At 47.2% G+C, this 19,458-nt stretch overlaps 1 protein-coding gene across 1 annotated transcript in view; it reads right to left on the minus strand.

Moving 5' to 3' along the window:
• CCND3 (cyclin D3) overlaps positions 1-18,922 on the minus strand; it is a 119,873-nt gene extending 100,951 nt beyond the window's left edge. Inside the window, exon 1 of the mRNA XM_044674558.1 lies at positions 18,851-18,922. The gene's annotated coding sequence lies outside the window, so the exon portion shown is untranslated. The remainder of the gene's footprint in view (positions 1-18,850) is intronic.
• Between the last annotated feature and the right edge of the window lie 536 nt (positions 18,923-19,458).

The raw sequence follows: 19,458 nt of genomic DNA on the forward strand, positions 1-19,458 counted from the left end.
TTTGTCTTTGTTTCTGTCTCTATCTCTCTCCATCTCTGTCTCTGTCTGTCTCTCACTGTACCCCCCCCCAACTCCCTCAATTGAATGAGGACATGTTTGTGCTACTTACCCCAGTAATGGTTTATAGTGTTTGCCCCAGGTGCAAAAATGGTTAGTTATGCTCTGATTGGTAGATATTACATAAGCCCCCAAGGACATAAGCTTGGGTCCTTTGCAAAAAAAAAGGGGGAAAAAGCCCCCAAACTCCAAAATTAACCCTCTCAAGAAACTCAAATCAAGAGTGTTTTGCCCTGGGGAGGCACCTTGGGGTCAGTGCCAAAACTTTAAGCTCATCCTGTTGGCTACATAAGAGATGGGGGGTGGGGGGTGGGGGAGGCAGTTTGGAAGAAGGGAGCAGTAATGGGTGGAAGTCTGAGAAGAAGATGTGAAGACAGTTCTTCTTGGGGTCTGGTGTTTTATTACTATCTGCACTGTTTGCAGGGCTGCATGGAGCCACCTTAGGACTCAGTGGAACTTTTCTCCCTTGTCCTCAGCTCTCACTATTGAGCTGGGTGATGTATATCTTGTGGGATGAAAGCATCTCCATCCATGTGCCCCTTCCCCTCACCCAGGACTCCTTTCCAACTGTTCCAAGGGCCCTAGAGAGAGCTTCAACAAACTTCTCAGCCAACCCTTAGACACTCTGGGGTCACAGGATCATGGGATACGCAGCTGAAAATGGCCTTGGAAATTATCTGTCTACTCAAGTTTTTCAACTGGGGCTGAAAAACTTTAAGAAATTTTTTTTCTTTATACCTATATTTCAATACAATTGTTTCCCCTTGTAATCTTGTACATTTTATTTGTTTAAAAACATTTTTCTGAGGTCTATAGACTTCACTAGACTGTCAAAAGGATCCATGACATGGTTAAGAGCCCCTGAACTAGTTTAAACCTCTTGTTTTATAAGCAGAGGACGGGTAATTTGTCCAAGGTCATACAGGCATTGTGGGGAAGAGCCACTGGGATTTGATCCCAGATTTTCTATCTAGTTCTCTTTTAACTCCACCATTTTTTAAACCCTTCCCTTCCATTTTAGAATTTATTTTATTTTTATAAAACCCTTACCTTACATCTTAGAATCAATACTATGTATCAGTTCCAAGACAGAAGAGCAGTAAGGGCTAGGCAAAAGGGGTTAAGTGACTTGCCCAAGGTCACATAGCTAGGAAGTATCTGAGATCCTATTTGAACCCAGGACCTCTGGGCCTGGCTCTCCATCCACTGAGCCATCTAGCTGCCCCCTTAACTCCACTACTGTCTATATAATACTAACGTGTAAATACAAGACTAGAAATATCTGAAAATGGGCTAGAGAGAGTCAAGCCTCTTTCTAAAATGAGGCAGACAAAAGCTTGAGTTCCAGAACGCTGAGGATGTCTCCAGCAGGCAATAACCCTCTCTGGTGGAAATATTGAGAGTCAGAAGACCTTGGCCCCTCTAGATCAAAGTTTCTTCATGTTTCCAATAAGGAGGCTGGACTAGAGGGTCTTTAAGGTGGTCTGAGCTTTAAATCCTAGAGTAAAAGACTTCCTCTCAAAGGGATAACTAAGGTATTGGGAGATGGAGTCAGGGTCTCGAAAGATCTTGACAAGGAAGAACACTGGCTTGAATCGAAGATGATGAACTTGAACAGGAATAAACGTAGAGACTTTCATGTGCAACATTTCAGCAGTGCAACATGGGAAGTGGGTTGCTGGGATAGAGACAGGAATTTTAGTGGATTGCAAGCTCAACAGGAATCAATGCTGTAACAAAGTGACCCTCTTTCCCCCCATGATAATTTGATCTTCGCCTGCCTTCAGCAGCATCATTTCCAGGTATAAAAGTGATTGTCCCTTCGGTTGCTAGAGCGCCAGACCTGGAGTCAGGAAGCTCTGGGTTCAAATCCAAAATCAAACACTTAGTTCTGTGGCCCTGGGCAAGTCACTTCACCCCATTGGCTTCAGTTTCCTTATGTGTAAAATGAGCAGGAGAAAGCAATCGCAAACACTTGGGTATCTTTGCCAAGAAAATGCCAAAATGGGGTGACAAAGATTCTAGACACAATGGAACAACCATGAGGGATGAGTGGTGAGGATGAGGAGGCATAAGTTTAACTAAGAGGCTGCTGGGGTCCCTTCCGGCTCTCAAATTCCGTAATTCTGTTATCTTCGTTAGAGACCCTGCTCCTGTGTTTGCAGATTGAACAAATCCTTTAAGCTCAGACTGAGCCTCTGTATTCTCATCTGTAAAATGGGGATATGCACCACTTGCTCCAAGGCAAGTATTTTGGAAAGTGTGTGATAAAATGAGCTAAATTAATATTTCCCAAAGAAAAAATACAAGCAGTAACTGCTTGGAAAAATGTCTCATCTCATGAATAGGTAAATAAATTACAGAACTTTGGGACTTCACAGTCATTACAATCTCACACACACACATTAAAGGGGTTGGAACCATGGTTGCTCCTTCCCCCTCCCCCAATTGCTACAAAGGCTTCTGGGCTGGTTCCTCTGCTTTCACACCCTCCTCACGCCCTGGCCTCTATCTTCCTTACATATATATCCATCTTCCTGCACTCGGGTCTTCCTCACGTCATTCACCTCCGAAACTTTTCAGGGATCCCCAGTGGAGTCCCTCCCACCCCAGATCTGCCCTTTGAAGGCTCCATGTTCTAGCTCCAGCCCACCTTTCTGGCCTCAGCTCCAATTACTCTGCTCCATCTGCCGGATTCTCCAGTTACCCTCAAAGCCTCCCTGTTCCCCAAATGCGTCTTTTCCTTCTTCCCTCTTTCTTGTATTTCTTTGTTCATGCCATGTCTCCCCCACTTCCGCCTGGGGAACAGCCCCCACTTCAATCCCTGTCTATGAAAATGTGCTCAAAAGTCACCTCCTCTAGCAAGACTTCCCTGATTTCCTCTCCTAAGTTTGGGCCTCCCAACAGAGGCTATTCTAAACTCCCAGAGTATATTTTAATTTCTGTTATCATAGTTGGGCATTCTCCTACAGCCTATTCAGGGCAGGAATCATATAATATTTACCTGATTATCTTTTCCCTTTCTTACTGGCCTCTACCTCTACTTTTTCAGCGCCTAGTACAGTCCCTTCTATGTATCAGATGCTCAAAAAAATTGTTAAACAGGGAGCAGCTGGGTGACTCAGTGGATAGAGAGCCAGGAGGTCCTGGATGTGTGGCCTCAGGCACTTCCTGGCTGTGTGACCCTGGGCAAGTCACTTATCCCCCATTGCCCAGCTCTTAGTGCTCTTCTGCCATGGCACCGATACTCAATATTGATTTTAGGAAAGTAAAGGGTTTTAAAAAATTGTTGAATGAATGAATGGGGATTAAGGTGGGGGTCAGGGATAAGGGGAGAGGGACAGCCTCAGATTTACTTAGTCCTAAGGTTCTAAGTGACCAGAATGATGTCACTCACCCACAGACACCAGGGCCAGGCAGGACTGTCACCCAGCCCCAGGTTCCCCCTTTCTCTGCTGGTGCCAGGGCACAGCCCGCGGCACACCCAAGGGCAGGCCACACCCTGGCCCAGCCCCCTAAGAGGGGAAGAGAAAGGAGAGGAAAGAGGATGGGGGGCGGTTCTCACCCGGCCACAGCTGGGGCTGCTGTGGTCGGGCTGATTCATCCCAAGCCCCGCAGCAGAGCTGGTCTCACAGCCCCACCTAGCACCATGGCACTCACCTCCACCCGGCTTCCTGGCCCTGCCCTGCCCAGCCTCACTGGCATCCCCAGCCTGGCCTGCTTCACTCTGGGGGACCTGCGCCAGCCCGTGCCCCAGGGAACGGCCCAGGGCTTTGCTGCTGCTCTCCTCCTGGCCCATGTCCTTCCCCCCAGCCAGTCTGATGGGATCCTGGGGCTGGGAGGGGGAGGGAGGCACACATGCTCTGGGCAGGTATGAGGAGGCCTTCCCTCTGACACTGTTACACCTACACCCGTGTGCAAAATAGGCGTCTCATGGGGGCGTAGAAAGTCCACCAACACCTGCTATGTGTGAAGAGTATTTTTATGTTCTTGCCTTTGCTTCCTCCTGTCAAACACACACACACACTCACTTTTGCACACTCATTCACACACTTGCACAATACACTCACACACACACTCATGTACATACACTCAACACACACACATTCACTCTTACAATACATACTCTCATTCACTTGCACACACACACAACCTCACTAACACTCACAAACACACAGTCAAGGGCACACACACACTCTTACACAAACACACTCTCAGACACACATATGCACATATTCATACACATGCACACACTCACACTCATGAACTCTCACACTCACACACAGACACATACTCACACATGCACACACTTACATTCTCAGACACACATTCACACACATGCTTGTACACGTGAACACACAATCATATACTCTTTTATTATTATTATTATTATTTTTATTTTAAACCCTTAACTTCTATGTATTGGCTCCTAGGTGGAAGAGTGGTAAGGCTGGGCAATGGGGGTCAAGTGACTTGCCCAGGGTCACACAGCTGGGAAGTATCTGGGGCCAGATTTGAACCTAGGACCTCCCATCTCTAGGCCTGACTCTCAATCCATTGAGCTACCTAGCTCAATCATATACTCTTGCACACATGTACTCACATACACTCACACACAATCACACGCATACCCATACTCATATCACACTCAAATACACATGCATTTGCAATACATACACATACTCGTACACAATACACATTTATGCACACTCACTCACAAACACACTCAAACTTACACACATACAGGTTCACATACTCATACACATTCTCTTATAGACATACATACTCACACACATGCAACACACAAACATATGCTCACACACATCAACTTATATATACTCATATTCACACATGAATTCACACTCAAACATACACATTCACTCACACACATGCTTAGACATGCACACATGCCTAAATACATGCAGGCATACATTCATGCTCCCATGCAGTATTGCACATTCCCACTCATGCATGCTCATACACACACAATCACATACTCATACATAGATGTGCAAACACACACTTATACTCACACACATGCACACCCACATCCCCCCACTGTCTTGTATACTTATATACAGGTTCACACACATTCATACACTCATGCACACTCACATACACACTCACACTCTTTCTTCTTAGACAGTTTGGGTCTCCTTTATTTTTGCTAACTTCATTCTCCCCTCCCCTCCCCACCTAAGAGATTGCTGTCTTTTTTTTCTTTTTAAATGTTTTATGGTATTTTGATATTACTATCACTGCCCAATGATTCCACCCCACTCCCAAATCCTCTCTTCTACCAAATAAGTTTGTTGTTGAGTCATTTCAGTCATGCCTTCCTCTCATGACCCCATTTGGGGCTTTCTTGGCAAAGATACTGGAATGGTTTGCTTTCCTTCTCTGGCTCATTTTACAGATGAGGAAACTGAGACAAACAAGGTAAAGTGACTTATTTAGGATCCCACAGCTAGGAAGTGTCTGAGGCCAGATTTGAACTCACAAAAAGGAGTCTTCCTGACACCAGGCCCAGCACACTATCCCCATCCCCCCCCATGCTCTCTCATATAAGTATAGTTAAGCAAAACTAATGAACATTTGAGTATGTCTAAAAAGGTATGCCTCTTTCTGTAACTATAATCCACCAGGGAGGAAAGAAACATGCTTCTCCATCAGTCCAAATGTCGTTCATCGTTCATCATTCTCTCTCTCTCTCATTCTCTCTCTCTTTCTAAATTTAAATTCAAAACTTTACCTTCTGTCTTAGAATCAAAACTAAGTATCAGTACCAAGGAAGACCAGCAGTAAGAAACACAATGGGAGTTAAGTGACTTGCCCAGAGTCACACAGCTAAGAGGTTTCTGAGGTCACATTCAAACCCTGGACCTATCTCCAGGCCTGTCTCTATGCACTAAGCCACTTCGCTGACCCCCAAATGTCACATCTAAGCCTTAGTCTGAGGATTCGGAAGGACTAGGGTTTTTCAGGATCTGTTTGACCGAGTCCTCCCCCAACAAGGTGTTGGGAAATGACAAAAACGGTGGAGGAGCTCCAGACATACCAGAATCCATGGACACAGCCCGTGTCTCTGTGCATCATTTAGCCATTCAGACCACAAAGGCAAAAATGAAAAACAGAGCCTGCCCTCCAGGAGCTTCCCTCCTACGAGAGCCAAGGACTCTCCATCCTTACAGAAGGTGCAGAGAGCATCTGCCTAACCTGCGGCGAGGGGATTTCCATCTGGATGAAGGCTATTAGACCAAGGAACAGGTGACAGCAGAGCAGATGCAAAGCCTTCAGGGGCTGGGGAAGATGTTTCAGCTTTGTAGCACTAAAGGGGTCTGAAATACCTCATTAATCTCCGGATTAGTGTTCCAAGGCTTGGTGAGACCTGGATCTGCCTCCAACACAGTCAGGGATGGCCTTTGGATAACAATATGACTATGGCGGTATGGAGGACCCCAAAGGGACTGGGTCGCTGTGATAAGATGTAAACAGGGGGTTTAAAGAATGCTAACACAGAGGGGAAGAAGAAATATTAGAGCAGGACATGTGTGGGAAGTGAATGAACATTCTTTCCATGCTCATCCATACCTAGCCAACTTTAAGACCTCACAGGGCAGGTGAGAAGACATCTATAAGTGGCTTGACTTTTTTTTTTTTTTTTTTTTTTTTTTTTTTTTTTTTTTTTTTTTTTAAGCCTGAGCTTCATTCTTAGCATCATTACAGTGTATTGGTTCCAAGGTAGAAGAATGGTAAGGGTAGGCAATGGGGGTTAAGTGACTTGCCCAGGGTCACACAGCTAGGAAGTGTCTGAGGCCAGATTTGAACCCAGGACCTCCTGTCTCTCAATCCACTGAGCTTACCCAGCTAGGGATCCTTGAGAGAAGTTTGAGAAGAAACTGGGGCCTCAGTGAATAAAGAAAGAGTCATCCAGAAGCAGGGAATTCATGTTACTGAGCAAGGCCTGGAGGAGAGGACTTTATGACTGTAGGTAGCCCAGTGGATAGAGGGCCAGGCCTGGAGTCAGGAGGAGTTGGGTTCAAATTTGGCCTCAGATACTTCCTAAAGGAGATTTAAGAGAGAGGGAGGGCTAGGCTTGAGTCAAAAGAGAGTGACACAAAGGCCAGCAAAGGCCAGTGACCTCCGAGGTCCTGGGGCCAAGGAGAAGCTGGATGAGTGCAAGGACTGTGAAATACAGAATGCCTGGGAAAGGCTGATTAGGACCTGAAAGCCGAGCCAAACTCAATACGGAATGGGATGGTCTTACCTCCAGGAGGACCAAATGTGGGGGCTGGAAGGGAGCCTGTTGATTATCTAGTCTACGCAGCTCATTTTACAGATAAGAAAACGGAGGGCACGAAGCCACACACAGCGAGTCCGTGTCAGAGCTAAGCCTAGAAGCGGCTCTGGAGAGTCCTTTGCTCATTCATAAGTGTGTTCCAGCAATGTGGGGAAAAATAAATCCCACGCTTGAACTGACTGTTTTGTCCTATCAGGGGGAGAAATCCTTAGAAATCAAAGAGGCCTAGCTGGGTGACCCTGGGCCAGTCACTTAACCCCCACTGCCAAGTCCTTACCACTCTTCTGTCTCAGAATCAACACATAGTATTGACTCTCAGAGGGCAGGGAAGGGGCTGCAGACCCCACATCCCATGATCTCGTCCTTCCCCTTCCTGGCGCCCCCACTGTCCGGCCCCTTCTCATGGAGCTCCGGGGCTAGCCTGAGGCCCCTCTGGCTGCAGGACCCCACCGAAGGGCCTTGGGGTGCTTTTCCCTGGTACATGCCTGCTTCCTGGGCCTCTCCCAGCTCCCTTTCCTTTACAGACAGCCCCCAAACTGTGGCGTGCTCCCTCCTCCCCCACCGAACATGCCGTTTCCTTTCCCAGAAGCCCCAGTGCCTGACAGAGGAGGAAAGAGAAGGGGGCCAGAGGGCCTGAAAGGAGGGCAGAGTGGGCACATGCTGCCTGGGTGTGGATGGGCAATCCTATCTCCAAGGCTTCTCTTTCCGAAGAAACCTCCTGACCCCCGACACTGCGCTGCCCTCGGTTACCATGGAGTGGTCAGGCCGGAGCAGGGGCCTGGGTTTAAGTTCTGCCCTGGACACTTACGAGGGATATGACCCTGGGCAAGTCATTTCCCTTCTCCATGACACAGAAAAGGTTAAGAACCCCGTCCTAAGACTATGGGTTACAGACTGGAAGACTGGTTGCTAGGGAACAGAGAGAATCTGGACTCCAGGAATTCTTTAATTCCGCAAAATCACAGCTCTATGTCTCTCCAAAATGAAAAATTAGGATCATCATTATGACTTCAGTGGGTTATTGGGAACAAAAGAAGTGGATTAGGTTATGTGGCCAAAGTGAAGGATGATGACTACTCATCCCAGATGGTACCCACACAAGGCGAAGGGAACAAGTATTGATTATACCTGGTGGGCCCTGAGATGTCATAGTATAGAGAGCCCGGCCTGGAGTCGGGAAGAATCTTCTTCCTGAGTTCAAATCTGTCTTCAGACATCTAGCTGGGTGACCCTGGGCAAGTCACTTAACCTTGTTTGCCTCGTTTCCTCATCTGTAAAATGAGCTGGAGATGGAAAGAGCAAATCACTCCAGTCTTTGCCAGGAAAACTCCAAAAGGGGTCACGAAGAGTCAGACACGACTGAAATGACTGAGTAACAAAAAATGTGCCTGACACAACGCTAAGTTCCTACAGATTTTATCTCACTGGAACCCAATAATGTTCAAAGACCCAGGGACAGCTAGGAAGCTCAGTGGCTAGAAAGCCAGGCCTGGAGATGGCAGGTCCTGGGTTCAAATGTGAATTCAGACACTTCCTAGCTTCGTGACCCTGAGACTTAACCCCGGCTGCCGGCTCTCACTTCTCTCTGCCTTGGAAGTGATACTTAGTATTGATTCTAAGACAGAAAGTAATTGTTTAAGAGGGAAAAAAAAAAAAAGGACCCCAGAAGAAAGTCTCCACTCCATTGGGTGAACAACCCTCTGGACTGCTATTGGGAGGGCCTTAATTGCTCGGGATGATGAGGTGTGGATGGGCTGAAGCTAGGGAGAGTGGAGAGAGGGAATCAAGGGAGGGGATTTCCTCAGTAGAGCTGGCCAAAGCCATTGGCAAACCCTCTGTGCCTTAAGGGTCAGGCCTTCACAGATTGTTCATGTGGCCAAAATGGCTTCTTTCTTGACTAGCGAGGCAGGTCCTGGGATCAGTCATTGGACTCTCAGCCAGTTTTCACTCTATGGGTATAGACATAGAGAATTCCAGGGTCACCTCCACACCGTAATGAGGCACTGCAGAAGGAATTTAGCAGATCCCCATCCCACCACATTGTGGGCAAAAGAGGAGACTGCCCCCCACCAAAAAGATTTGAACTTAGTAGACAAGTTGGAAGCCCAGCTCTAAAGAGTACTGAAATAGCAGCCAGGACACCTCCTCTGGGAAGCCTGCTTCATTAGCACTTGTTTTGCAACTTTTCTTTTTTTTCTTTTTTAGCCCTTCCCTTTTGTCTTAGAATTAATACTGTATATTGGTGCTAAGGTAGAAGAACAGTAAGGGCTCGGTAATGGAGGTTGAGTGACTCACTTGGGGTCATACAGCTAGGAAGTGTCTCAGGCTTATTTCGAATCTAGGCCCACCAGGGCCTGGCTCTCAATTCATTGGACTACCTAGCTGCCCCCCCCCCCTTTTTTTTAATTTAATATTTTTTTTTTTTTTTTTTGCAACTTTCTTATGCATTTATCCAATACTAATGAATTCAAATCCCGGATCCTCTCTGTGTCTCCAGGTGACTCTTTAGTCTATGCACTGCAGAAAGTTTGGAGACAGAATTCTCTGGAGGAGTTTCTTCACTGGGATTTCCCTACACGGATGAAATCAACCCTCTAGGCCTCCTAGCATCCTAGATTTGGAGCAGAAAGGGCCTCGAAGGCCTCTGAATGCAACCCCTTCACCGAACAGAGGAGGGGACTGAGACAGGCAGAGGTGATGTGACTTTCCCAGGGTCCCACAGGTAGGAAGTGTCTATGGCAACATTTGAACCCAGATCTTCCTCACTCCAGATGCAGCATGGATGTATCCTGTCTGCAGTTCCAGTCTATGAAAACAGGGATTTTGTTTTATCTAAATTTATGTCCCCCTCCCCCCACCCCTTGACATAAGCTCTCCACACAGTAGGTGTTTATTATTTGCTTTGGTGCGGGCTGGGCTCAGCCACTGGTTGGCTGTGTGCCCTCGGGCAGATCTTTCCCCTCTCTGGGCCTCCCTCTGCAAAATGAGAGGCTAGGTCTAAAATGGTCTCTGAGGTCCCTTCTGGCCTGGACCTTGGCGGTGGAAGGATTCTGGATTTATTTAGGCAACGGCTCCTCCGCGTGGGAGTCCGCTTGGCCGGCTCTCTGCCCCCTCTGTGAGTCTCCGTTCTAAGCAGGGTCTGTGATGCTTCCCAAGGAGCCGCCGGGAAGCCTGGGAAGCAACAAGTCTTGCTCTCTGCCCTGGAAAAAGGATTCCGTCTCGGTTGGAGCCCCTCCTGCCGCCCCCGCGCTCTCCCCCCACCCCAGCTCCAAACCCGCCAGGAACAGAAGCCGGAGTGTGTGGGGGGGAAGGAGGGGTGGCCGGGGGCCCCGAAAGGGGATGGGCCGTTTCCAGCCAAACAGCCCCGGAGAGGAGTCCCCGCCCGCAGCCGCCAGAGGGCCGGTGTCCTGGGGCCCCAGTTAGGGTCTGTGGTCCGGAAAGCTGGAGAGAAGCCCCGAAGAGCGACAGCCCAGCGCAGAGCCAAAGCCGGCCTGCCCGAGGTCCGAGGCTGGGGAGGACTCATGGCGCTGACTTTTCCCCAGCCGGAGAGTCTCTGGGGCTGGATGCTGTCCAACACCCCCACCTAGTGGCTGCAGGCGGTACTTCTCGGCGCGCTCTCCCCACCTCTCGGGCCCAAACCTCCTTGGGGGGGGTGGGGGGGGCACCACCACCTTAGGGATCATTTTACCAAGAGCGAACTGGTCACCAAGGAGGGGAATTACTTCACCGAGGCTGTGCGGGTACAAATAACAGACCTGGGATGGGAACCCCAAGCTCCCTGACTCGGGATCCCAGCCACACCTACCCCAAAAAGTCTCAGGAAGGCCCTTAAAGGCCACCCAGCCCAATTTCCTATTTTAAAAAAAACCCTTACCTTCCGGCTTAGATTGAGGTTAAGACTGAAAAACAGTAAGGGCTGGGCAATGGGGGTGAAGTGACTTGGCCAGGGTCACACAGCTTGGAAGTGTCTGAGGCCAGATTAGGATGCAGAATCTCAGGCCTAACTCTCTATCCCCTGAGCCACCTAGCTGCCCAGTGGTAACTAATTTAAATTCTATGCCATTATCATCATCAATATTATTATTATAAATCCTTACCTTTTGTCTTAGAAATCAATACTAAGTTCTAGGATAGAAGAGTGGTAAGGGCTTGGCAATGGGGGCTAAGTGACTTGCCCAGGGTCACACAGCTAGAATGCATAGGAGGCCAGATTTGAACCCAAGACCTCCTATCTCGAGGCCTGACTCTCTATTTCACAGGGACGTTGGCACAGAAAGTGTTTTATGAACTCAAAATGGACACAGCCTGGTCCTGGGATAAAGGAACTCACAGGGAGGAGACTTCCTTTGCCAATGCAAGTCCATGCCATCTGAGAGGTTCAGTGTCTTGCAGCTGCTATGTGCCAGAGCCAAGCCCTAGACATTTCTGGCAACAAGCTGCCTCTAAAAGCACAGCACCAGGCCTGGAGTTTGGAGCTGAGAGGACCTGGGCTCAAATGTGGCCTCAGATACTTTCTCGCTGGGTGACCCTGGCCAAGTCACTTAACTCCTATTGTTCAGTTCTTAGCCCACTTCTGTCTGAATGAATGCATTGATTCTAAGGTGGAAGGTAAGTTTAAAAAAAAAAAAGAAAAGAAAGGGCAGAAAAGAGGGATGAGGAAGATGTGTTGGAGGTCCAAAAGCATTCCCACTTAATGCCGGTTATCCCCATATCTAATTTCCTGGGGTTCTGTCCCAAGTCCCACCTTGAACAGGTTAGGGGGTGGGGATGGGGATGTAAATGTCTCTAAGGGGCAGAGTGGGAAAAGACCCTCTGGCTGTGGCCCAGCAGCCCCCTCACTCCAGCCCGCCCTTCTCAGGAGGACAGCCTGTGCCCCACAAGAGGGTGTCTGCAGGGAGCTAGAACCCCTCTCATCTGGCCCTCCGGAAAGCAGGAGGCTGGGAGACGGTCTGAGGCCTTCCAGGATGAAAGTAAAGGGCTGAAAGAGGTACACAGAAGCTCCCACACAGGGCCTCGCAAACCAGTGTCCTAAAGGGGGCAGCTTGGCCAGATGAGGGGAAGTGGGGAAGCATCACGCACTTTTAGTGACTTGTAAACTCTGAGTCCCAGTGAGATCCTGCAGCCAGGAAGGCCGAGGAGAGCTCAGCAGCTCCAAGGGAGAAGCAGGGCCCCTTCAGAGGACCAGGCAGTTCTTCGGTCCCCGGTCCAGAGTCAGGCCACAGTGGAAGGTCAATGTCTGGGCCTCATTGCTCAGGAAGCTCCCGGGTGTGCTGAGGAGGGGTGACCAGGACCCCCAGGGGCCAGAAGACAAGTGGAATTGGGGACTTTTAGCCTGGCAGAGGAAAGTCCCAACAGGGACCAAACAGCCTCCTCAGGGGTTTGGGAAGAAGCTGTGGCCTGTAGAAGAAGCTTTGGGCTTCTTCTGCTTGGCCCCAGAGGGGCAGGTCTTGGAACAACAAGGAGAAGTCGCAAAGAGGCAGACTTTGTGTCCATGTAAGGGAAAATATTCTAGCAGTCAGACCTGTCTAAAAGTAGAAAGGGCCGCCTGGGGAAGGGGAGGTTCCCTGTCACCAGAAGGTTTAGAGTTGGGGTGGGTGCAGGGTGAATGACCACTTTCCGAGGCTGGTGTAGATGGGAATCTCGGTTAGGTTCTGATTGGACTGGAGACCCCAGGGGTCCTTTCCTGTTCCCCGGTTCTGATTCTCTGAAGTGAGGGGAAACACGCTAGGAAATGACAGCTCCCTTTGTCTGCTGCCCAATGGTCACCTTATAGGGCCTGGAGTCAATCTATTCAAATCTGGCCTCTGACACTAGCTGTGTGACCTTGGGCAAGTCACTTATCCCTGTTTGCCTCAGTTTCCTCATTTGTAAAAAAAGGCAAAAAGGGTTAAGTAACTTGCTCAGGGTCACCTAGCTAGTAAGTATCTGGAGTGGGAAAGGGTAAACCACTCCAGCTTGTTGGCCAAGGAAACCCCACAAGGAATCAAACCCAACTGAAACAAGTAAACACTGGTGGTCGGTCTCTCATGCTGACTGCCTCTGCTTTTTTTGCCCAAGCTGGTGGAGAGTCAGAAATAAGTTGTATTTTTAAATCTCTCTTAAATCAATCCTTGATTAATGTCCTATGGCTTCCTGTTGTCAAAGATTGGGTCAACTCTAATCCTTGCCTTTTTCACTGCATTTTTTCACTGATTTAGAGCTAGAAGGGATTACTGAGGACCAGCTTCTTCATTTTAAAGATGAAGAACAAAGGTCAAGTGACTGGCCCACGGTCACACAACTAGCAGGTATCTGAAGTAGGATTTGAATTGAAGTCTTTGTAATTCCAGGTCTCCTGCTTTATTTATTACATCAGACCACCCATCCAAATTAAACCTCCTCTGACTTTGAATACACAGAAAGACCAGACATGAAAAGCAGACACTCAGGCTTGTGTCTGAAGCAGGACAGCCTCAGAGAGAAACCAGGCTTGTGGAAAGAAAGCTCTGTGGCTAGAGTTCATGGAAATTCTGCCTTAGAGGTCTGGCATCACAAGCATTTTCCTAGCCTGATCCACAGAGGTTGTCCTGAAACACTTAGCTTCGGATTTCCAGAGGAAGCAAAGAGACACGATTGTTGGTTGGCTACCTGGGAGGCAGGAAGGCCATTTGAGAAAATTCTCCTAAATGCTCTTGCTCCTCACGTGGCTCTTAGGTCTGACATTTTGAGATCTAACTTCTGAACATTTTTCTTTTCCTTATCTTATTTCTCATTATAACCACTAAGATGTGCCTTTCCCTTCCCAACCTAAGTAAATTAGAGGGGCTGGGAGGAAGAACATGTCATAGAAAAGGGCCAACATGGAATCGTGTTTTGCATGACAATAAAAAAGACTGATGGAAAAGGTGGTACCTTTGCCACCCTAATTCAATGCTTTCTAGTTTCTCAAACATCCTTTTTAGAAAATTCTTTTCTTCAATCTCTCATGAGATCACTGCCCCTCTCTTCTTAGTGAGCTCGAATATATTTGGAGAAATGCACTTGGAAAGTAATTTTAAGAAAGATCTCTCACCAGTGATAGTCAATCTCTGGGATCTGCTCTGCAGTCCTTTAGGGTTCCTCATAGGAAGTAAGCAAACAGTGGGGATACAGGGATGCATCTTCTGATCCTTCCCAAACTGACCTATGGCCCTAATTGTTGTCATTCATTCATTTCAATTGTATCCAACTTTTTGTGACCCCATTTAGGTTTTCTTGGCAAAGATCCTGGAGTGGTTTGTTATTTTCTACTCCATTTTACAGATGAGAAAACAGTAAAAGGGTTAAGTAACTTGCTCAAGATTACTCAGCTAGTAAGTATAGGAGACCAGATTTGAATTCAGGAAGATGAGTCTTCTTGACTCCAGGCCAGGTACTGTATCCACTGTGACAGCTAGCTGCCCTTCTGCTCCAACCCTTCCTTTATAATACATAAGAAACAATTTTGGAAGCTTATTGGGAACTGGTGTGCTGTTCTTGCTACCTCCAGCCTTATCCCTAGGTCATCAAATCCATACATTACACTGATGCCAGGTCAGTCTTCCCCAAGCACAGATCTGATCAAATCATACCTCTACTCAAAACCCTACAATGGCTCCCTATTACCTACCAGTGGGTCAGATGCTGAGCTTGGAGTCAGGAAGACTTGCATTAAAATCCAGCTTCGAATACTTACTGTGTGACTCTAGGCAAGTCACTTAAACTCTGTTTGCCTTAGTTTCTTCAACTGTAAAATGGGTATAGCAGTAGCAGCACCTCCCTCACAGGGTTGTACAGTGAGGATTCCATGGCACTTTTGAAATACTTATTTCCCAATCCCAAATTCTTAGGACTAGGAATCAAAGTTCTCTGCCTTATCACCCTTTTCAGCCTTATCTCACTCCTTTCCTCAGATTGTGCTGTAGCCAGTCACTACTTGCAGTTCTGCACACATCAGCAGGGTCCTGCCCAGTGCTTTGGCTCATGCCACTCCTCCTTTAGAAAATGCTGCCCTTTCTCCAGCTTCTGCTGAAATCCTCCTTAGCCTCTGAGACCTATCGAAAATGCCACCTCCACCGTGAAGCCCTTCCTGATCCCCACTGAGAAAAGGTTGTTCTCATTCCTTCTCAGACCTCATCTAGCACTGTGCTGAGCTCCTCTAATGTGCCATTTGGACTAATTCTCTTATTAGGAAGCAAGATGGTACAGCAGATAGAGTGCTGGGTCAGGAGTTCAAATCCAACCTCAGACCCTTACTGGCTGTGTGACCCTGGGCAAATCAATCTGCCTCAGTTTCCTTATCTCCAAAAAAGGGATACTAATATATTCTACCTCCCAGGATGGCAAGGATAAAATGAGAAAAATATTTGTAAAATGCTTTGCAAACCTTAAAATGCTATTCCTCTGCTTAGCATAAATATTCTGGCTATAAATAATAGCATAAATATTATAAATAAAATATAAATATTCTGGTCAGAAATATTCCAGAATATTTATGCTAATATATATAGAGTTGATAGCCAGAATATTTATGCTAAGTAGAGGAATAAACATTTTTAAAGCATTACTATGTTCCAATCACTGTGCAAAGCTGGAGATTAAGCTCTTTAAGGTCAGAGATGATATCTTATTTTTCTTTGTATCTCTTCCAAAGCCTAGCACCAGGTCCTCAGCATGAACAAATGTTTGCTGAATTGCTCACCTCATAAGCGCTGGCACATACGCAGTCCAGCCTAACCAAATGAATGTCCCAACCAAGGGAGGAATGGAGGAAAAAACAGAAGCAAAAGAAGGACCTATCAAAGAGTGTTTGGTCTGGACATGGGTTATGGTCCTGGTTTCTTCAAAACCTAACTACCAGAATTTACTGTCAATGAAGGGTGCTGAATTTGGCATCTGAGTTGTTTGATTATCTCAGACACCAGAATGCTTCAGACACTGAAACAGCTGGCTCAGGGGATAGAGCACTGAGCCTGGAGCAAGGAGGATCTGGATTTGAATCAGACCTCAGACATCCTAGCTGTGTGACCCTGGGCAAGTCACTTAACCCCTTTTGCAGAGCTCTTGTCTTCTATCTTAGAGCTGTTACTAAAACATAAAGTAAGGGATTAAAAAAAAAAGAAAGGAAAGGAAAAAGACAAAGTATCTCTATGGAAACTAGGTTGTAGCTGATTGCTTTGGCCAAGAGAGATGACCTAAGGTCATGGGATTTAGAGCTAGAAGACTAATCACCTTACAGAGGAGGAAACTAAGGTCCACAAAGGCAGAGGGAATTAATTATCTGAACTCACAGAGCAGAAGTAGATTCAGACACAGGTGTTAAGGCCACAAACCCAATGTTCCATCTACTACATCAGGTTATTTGGTTAAAGGCCAAAGAGGTACAATCTCTATTTCTCTTACTCAGAGCAGGCTCTTTAGGAACAACTGGCTGGGGTGGGGATGTAGCTAAGTAGTTCAGTGGTTAGAGAGCCAGGCCTGAAGAGGGGAGGTTCTGGGTTCAAACTTGAGTCCAGATATTTTCTAGCTATGTGACCCTGGACAAGACACAACCTCCATTGCCTGGTGCTTAGTGCTCTTCTGCCTTGGAATTGATACTTAGTATTGATTCCAAGACAGAAGGTGAAGGTTAAAAAAAAAATTTTTTTTTTAAAGAACAAACTGAGTGGTTCTAAGGCCAAGATTTAGTGGAAGGGGTAGTCTTGGGACCCCAGAGAAAAGAAACTAATCCCCTAGAGGCAGGACAAGTGTGCAGTCTGTCTCTCCTGAATCCTGAACCTCAATAAAAGTCTGGGTCTGGTTCTGGGAAGAGAGGTAGATATTAGGATGTATGACTGGAGCCCTCTATAGGTGTAGCCCCTTGTCCCAGGGCTAAGGGAGAACTCCTCTCTCCTTTAGTTTACTTTGTCCCTTTCTAAAACAAGTACACATTATTTTTTTAAAGTTCTTGTTAAAAGTTCATGTTAAAACCAGTGGAAATGCGATTTGGCTATGGGGGAGGAGGGGTGAAGGGGAAAGTAAGAACATGAATCATGTAACCATGGATAACTTTTCTAAAAAATAAAAATTATTTAAAAAACAAATAAAGTTCTTGTTTTTCACTAACATCCTCAAACACTTTGTGAGGTGAAAAGAGGCTGGGAACATCATTTACTTATTGAAGAGATGCCAAGAATTGATCAGTTAATTAAATATTTATCAATACTGAATCAATATTTATCAAGTTACTTACTATATGCAAGGCAGGAGGCAGGTAGGTGGCTCAGTGCATAGAGTACCAGGCCTGGAGTCAGAAAGACCTGAGTTCAAATCTGTCCTCAGACATTAAATTAGCAGTGTGATCCTGGGCAAGGCACTTAACTCTATTTGTCTCAGCTTCCTCATATATAAAATGAACTGGATAAGGGATTGGCAAACCATTCCAGTATCTTTGCCAAGAAAATCCCAAATGAAGTCATGAAGAGTCAAATACTACACAAAAACAACTGAACCAACAACAATGCAAAGCTTTTACTGTTATCTGGTGGTCTTACAAAAATAGACAAAACCCAGAACTTGCTCATAAGGGCCTTAAAATATAATTGCAGCGAAAGACAACCAAATAACTTTGACATAAGAGAAATTATGATAACTGCAAAGGAAGGTTTCAGGTAAAGCATGATAAAAAATTTGAGGAAGAAGAAATCAAGGCACCAAAGTAGGAGGTGACATCTACCAAGCACAAGGAGTTTATCCCTGATCTTTGAAGACCTGGGCACTGCAAAGGGCAGAATTGTGAGCAGGACCTACCCTAGTGACTCTCTGACTCCCCTATTAGACTGTAAACAAACTCTTGTAGCCAGGGTTTGTTTACTACTCATCTCTATTCCTTGTATCTGGCACAGTGCCTTGCACAAAGTAAGCCCTGACTACGGATGGATATAAATATAAATATATCTATTAACACATCCAATATACCCAAACACAATAAACATATGTTCACCGAAACAAAAATATCTGAATTAGCCTACAGAGAATGGGGTCCTAGAATCCAATTCAGTTCCCTTTGAGAGACTCTGACCCTTTGTCTTAAAGAGGATAGGTGGGTGCGCTATCCGCGACAAAAAAATAATAGGATTTAGAGTTCCAAGGGACGTTAGAGATCAATAACACACTCGTTTAAATGAGGAGGAAAATGATAGAAGTAAATGGGTGTTTGGGGGACCAGAGGGAAAATCAGCTTCTCCCCCAAGTACTTGAACAAAGTAAAAGGGAGCTACTTTGGAGTCCCTTTTGAGTTCCTCAACCCCGAAGGTTCAGCAAATCTTCCTCAGCCGTCTTAAACTGGGATTTCCCTCCCAAAACATCTTTTTCCTTTGAACACTATAATCAGTCAGCCCTGTGTGTTCCCAGAGGGTCAGCGCTGACCCTGCTCAGTGGCTGGAAACTTGCACGAACTAGATGAGAGCCCCACCTCCCCCAGACCTGTTCCGTCCGTCCCCCAGTTCAGCTGCCTACCTAACAGGTGAGTCCGGGAGCCGACTCTTCGCACTCGCTTCCTTCTGGCACGGACTCTTCTCTTCCAGCTCCAGAATTGTGTCCCTGGGGTAGGCCTGTCACGGACACGGGGCTGGAAGTGGGGAGTGGAGGAAAAGATCGCTCTCTACCTGCCCCAAACCGCTTCAATCTCGACCCCTCCTCCGCGCCGGAGCGGGGTGTTTACAATTTCGGTGCTGCGCTAGGGATTCGACGTTTGAAGTTGGGCAGGAAGTGGGGAGGAGGGGGCGGGGGGAGACGGAGGGGGTTGTGGGTTCCTGTTTTAGAAAGGTATCGCGCCCCCCTTCCTTTCCCCCATCCCCCTCTCTCTCGAGGCTGCCAACACCCCCGGGGGGGCGGGCAGATCAGGGGGTGCCCCAGATCCAGGCCCCTGGGTGCGCACAGGACCCGAGGGGACCCCGCCCCCGACTCCTGCTTTTCGGGGTCGGGGAAGGGGTGGAGGCGGAGGAAAAGGGGCCTCGCTTTCCAGGATAGTTCAAGCACAGGTGTGGGCGTGCAGGGTGCAGAGTTGTCACCCTCCGCGTACGGAAGGGCCCCGTCTTGGTTTCAGAGACTTCACGACCGCCTTT

The sequence above is a fragment of the Gracilinanus agilis genome, chromosome 4 (assembly GCF_016433145.1).
Source record: "Gracilinanus agilis isolate LMUSP501 chromosome 4, AgileGrace, whole genome shotgun sequence".
NCBI classification, from domain to species: Eukaryota; Metazoa; Chordata; class Mammalia; order Didelphimorphia; family Didelphidae; genus Gracilinanus; species Gracilinanus agilis.